The sequence below is a fragment of the Triticum dicoccoides genome, chromosome 6A, assembly GCF_002162155.2.
Source record: "Triticum dicoccoides isolate Atlit2015 ecotype Zavitan chromosome 6A, WEW_v2.0, whole genome shotgun sequence".
Lineage (NCBI taxonomy): Eukaryota > Viridiplantae > Streptophyta > Magnoliopsida > Poales > Poaceae > Triticum > Triticum dicoccoides.
In genome coordinates, this window is record NC_041390.1 from 534,296,488 (window position 1) to 534,301,255 (window position 4,768).

A 4,768-nucleotide genomic window follows, 5' to 3' on the forward strand; every position below is an offset into this window, starting at 1 on the left:
TGATCTTCTTGTTTCTACCTCTCTCTCTGAAGAAGTAGAAGCTTTGAGTACCCTCCAAAATTCTTGCCGCCGGACCCTCCCCTCTCTTCCCTGGTGAGTGCAGGATTTGAGTTGGGGCAAGGATCCCTGTGCTTGTATCTTTGTGGTTGTAATCAGGGTCTTGATCCATTGGATTTGGCTTCAAGATTGCTCAGTATCTCCTTCTAGATCTGACCGTGCAGGCCGTCGGAGATGGAGATGGTAGTGGCGGTTGCTGCCATATCCGAGTCTGCTCAAGTAAGTTAGCTCGTTTTCTATCTTGGCGTTGATCCCCTTTTGTGTGTTGGCCTTGGTTCTCAACCTCCAACGTGCCTTTTGTCTATGTTGCACATGGAGGATTGAAGGCTACCGCGGCAAGACCGCCGTGAACAGGCCTAGGAGTTGTAGGTGCAGAGGATATTTGCCAGTGGTGAGCTACTAGTTTCCGGTGGCTCCAGCACTAAACTGACAATAGAAGATGGGCAATATATTTTTAAGTTTGCTTCTTGTTCGATTAGGTGCATATTTCGCGAGATTATCTCATTCCAACATGCCTCTAATTTTGATTTTTCGTGCATATTTCATGATATAAGTGCAACTTCGCAGAGGGGTCACTCACGAGCAAGGTGATGCCATTAAGTATATTACTGTGTTAGTTTGCATCAAAGAAATCAGACTAATTTCTCTTGCCTCTACAGATAAATTAGTCATGGAGCTATCTTCAGGAAAGACTACCGATCTAGAACTAGCTGTATTTTCATGGACAATTTTGTTGCTCTGACTGAACAGAATGTCTCTGTAATTTAGCCAAACATTATATCACCATGCCATTACCTAGGTTTTTGCACATAATTCTTGTCCGTTTGGGTGGTGCCAAACCGCTAATAGAAGACAAGTTGGCTTCTTTTTGAAAAATGACACAAATGCATAACTGTATGTTATTTATGGTTGTCTCTGCTGCCTACGACCTAGAATTACAAGAGGTCCAGTGCTATTTGTGTGTGTGTGTACTACACATGATTTCAAAGCATTTTTACTATACGTTTCATTTCTTTGCTGGGTACAAAATGTATTGCAGCTCTTGTTCATTGTTTTTCATTTTGTATAAATGTAGTATGAACTCTCTACATGCTCAGTTTTTCTCCTTTGTTGTCCTCTTAGGTGAGCAGATGGATGAAGCAAAATAACCAGAACTAATATTGTTGGAACATATGTTTTGAGCACACAATTGTAAGGAAGGTACACTGCTTTACAGATGATTCCATGGCCTAATAGACCCCTATGGTAATTAACTAATTAATTGGAACTAGCTGTGAAAGTTATGTCTAGAATATTTCTTCTCTTCATCGTAGCGTTGTATCCAGATTCATTTTTCCTGTGCATATTTGGCAAAGCATTCTGTTAACCAATTCTACTTCATTCTTGTTTGTCCTCGAACCATTTATAAGTGTGTGCTCAAGCTATAGTATGTATGTTATTTGGATATATTAATTGCTTTGATTTATTTGCACATTTAAAGTCTGGTGTGCCTAATATACTGTCATGAAATAAGCAATGTTGACTTCTTAGATGGGCACTAATAGAATATTTTGTTCGCTTTCTACAAGCTTTCCAAGGAAAGAAGCAGTTCTGGTATAGTTGTGACGCCCCTGATTTGACCGTACACTAATCATACACGCAAATGTGTACGGTCAACATTAAGGACTCACGAGAAGATATCACAACACAACTCTACAAATAAAATAAGTCATACAAGCGTCATATTACAAGCCAGGGGCCTCGAGGGCTCGAATACAAGAGCTCGATCATAGACGAGTCAGCGGAAGCAACAATATCTGAGTACAGACATAAGTTAAACAAGTTGCCATAAGATGGCTAGCACAAACTAGGATACAGATCTAAAGAGGCGCATGCCTCCTGTCTGGGATCCTCCTAAACTATTCATGGTCGTCGTCAGCGGCCTGCACGTAGTAGTAGGCACCTCGGTGTAGTAGGAGTCGTTGTCGACGGTGGCATCTGGCTCCTAGACTCCAATGTCTGGTCGCAACAACCGGGTATAGAAAGGGGAAAAAGAGGGAGCAAAGCAACCGTGAGTACTCATCCAAAGTACTCGCAAGCAAGGAGCTACACTACATATGCATTAGTATCAATGAAAGGGGTAGTATATGTGGACTGAACTGCAGAATGCCGGAATAAGAGGGGGATAGCTAGTCCTATCGAAGACTATGCTTCTGGCTGCCTCCATCTTGAAGCAGTAGAAGAGAGTAGATGGTAAGTTAACCAAGTATCATCGCATAGCATAATCCTACCCGGCGATCCTCTCCTCATCGCCCTGTGAGAGAGCGATCACCGGGTTGTATCTGACACTTGGAAGGGTGTGTTTTATTAAGTATCCAGTTCTAGTTGTCATAAGGTCAAGGTACAACTCCGGGTCATCCTTTTACCGAGGGATGCGGCTATTCGAATAGATAAACTTCCCTGCAGGGGTGTGCTACCTCTTGAGCACTGCGTTGGTTTTCCCTTAAAGAGGAAAGGGTGATGCAGTAAAGCAGCGTAAGATTTCCCTCAGTTTTTGAGAACCAAGGTATCAATCCAGTAGGAGACCACGCGCGAGTAACCTCGTACTTACACAAACAAATAAGAACCTCGCAATCAACGCGATAAGGGGTTGTCAATCCCTTCACGGCCACTTGCAAGAGTGAGATCTGATAGAAATAATAATAATAAGATAAATATTTTTGGTATTTTTATGATATAGATTGAAAGTAAAGATTGCAAAATAAAATAAATTGAGAACTTGTATGACGGAAAATAGACCCCGGGGCCATAGGTTTCACTAGTGGCTTCTCTCAAGATAGCATAAGTATTACGGTGGGTAAACAAATTACTGTCGAGCAATTGATAGAAAAGCGAATAATTATGAGAATATATAGGCATGATCACGTATATAGGCATCACGTCAGCGACAAGTAGACCGAAACGATTCTGCATCTACTACTATTACTCCACACATCGACCACTATCCAGCATGCATCTAGAGTATTAAGTTCATAAGAATAGAGTAACGCCTTAAGCAAGATGACATGATGTAGAGAGATACACTCATGCAATATGATATAAACCCCATCTTTTTATCCTTGATGGCAACAATACAATACGTGTCGTTTCCCCTACTGTCACTGGGATCGAGCACCGCAAGATTGAACCCAAAGCTAAGCACTTCTCCCATTGCAAGAAAGATCAATCTAGTAGGCCAAATCAAACTGATAATTTGAAGAGACTTGCAAAGTTAAACCAATCATACATAAAAGAATTCATAGAAGAATCAAATATTGTTCATAGATAATCTGGATCATAAACCCACAATTCATCGGATCTCGACAAACACAGCGCAAAAGAAGATTACATCGAATAGATCTCCAAGAGAATCGAGGAGAAATTTGTATTGAGATCCAAAGAGAGAGAAGAAGCCATCTACCTACTAGCTATGGACTCGAAGGTCTGAAGTAAACTACTCACACATCACCGGAGAGGCCATGGAGTTGATGTAGAGGCCCTCCGTGATCAATGCCCCCTTCGGCGGAGCTCCGGAAAAGGCCCCAAGATGGGATCTCTCGGGTACAGAAGGTTGCGGCGGTTGAATTAGGTTTTCGTGGTGCTCCTGGATGTTTGCGGGGTACATGGACTTATATAGGAGGAAGAAGTAGGTCGGTGGAGCAACGAGGGGCCCACGAGGGTGGAGGGCACACCCAGGGGGTAGGCGCACCCCCTGCCTCGTGGCCTCCTCGATTGTTTCTTGACGCCCACTCCAAGTCTCCTGAATCACGTTTGTTGAGAAAATCACGTTCTCGAAGGTTTCATTCTGTTTGGACTTCGTTTGATATTCCTTTTCTGCGAAATACTGAAATAGGCAAAAAAAACAGCAATTTGGGCTGGGCCTCCGGTTAATAGGTTAGTCACAAAAATGATATAAAAGTGTAAAATAAAGCACATTAACATCCAAAACAGGTAATATAATAGCATGGAGCAATCAAAAATTATAGATACGTTGGAGACGTATCAAGCATCCCCAAGCTTAATTCCTGCTCGTCCTCGAGTAGGTAAATGATAAAAAAAGAATTTTTGATGTGGAATGCTTTCTAACATATTTCTCAATGTATTTTTTCTTTATTGTGGCATGAATGTTCAGATCTGAAAGATTCAAGATAAAAGTTTAATATTGACATAAAAATAATAATACTTCAAGTATAATAACTAAGCAATCATGTCTTCTCAAAATAACATGGCCAAAGAAAGTTATCCATACAAAATCATATAGTCTGGCTATGCTCTATCTTCACCACACAAAATATTTAAATCATGCACAACCCCGATGACAAGCCAAGCAATTGTTTTATACTTTTGATGTTCTCAAACTTTTTCAATCTTCACGCAATATATGAGCATGAGCCATGGATATAGCACTATATGTGGAATAAAATGGTGGTTGTGGAGAAGACAAAAAGGAGAAGATAGTCTCACATCAACTAGGTGTATCAACGGGCTATGGAGATGCCCATTAATAGATATCAATGTGAGTGAGTAGGGATTGCCATGCAACGGATGCACTAGAGATATAAGTGTATGAAAGCTCAACAAAAGAACTAAGTGGGTGTGCATCCAACTTGCTTGCTCATGAAGACCTAGGGCAATTTTGAGGAAGCCCATCATTGGAATATACGAGCCAAGTTTTATAATGTAAAATTCCCAC

General features: G+C 41.2%; 1 long non-coding RNA gene across 1 annotated transcript; it reads left to right on the top strand.

The window, feature by feature from the left end:
* Nucleotides 1-1,472, top strand: LOC119319565. The gene is made up of 3 exons (XR_005154522.1): nucleotides 1-448; nucleotides 612-644; nucleotides 717-1,472. It is a non-coding gene; the product is annotated as an uncharacterized LOC119319565 (long non-coding RNA).
* The last annotated feature ends 3,296 nt before the right edge of the window (nucleotides 1,473-4,768 follow it).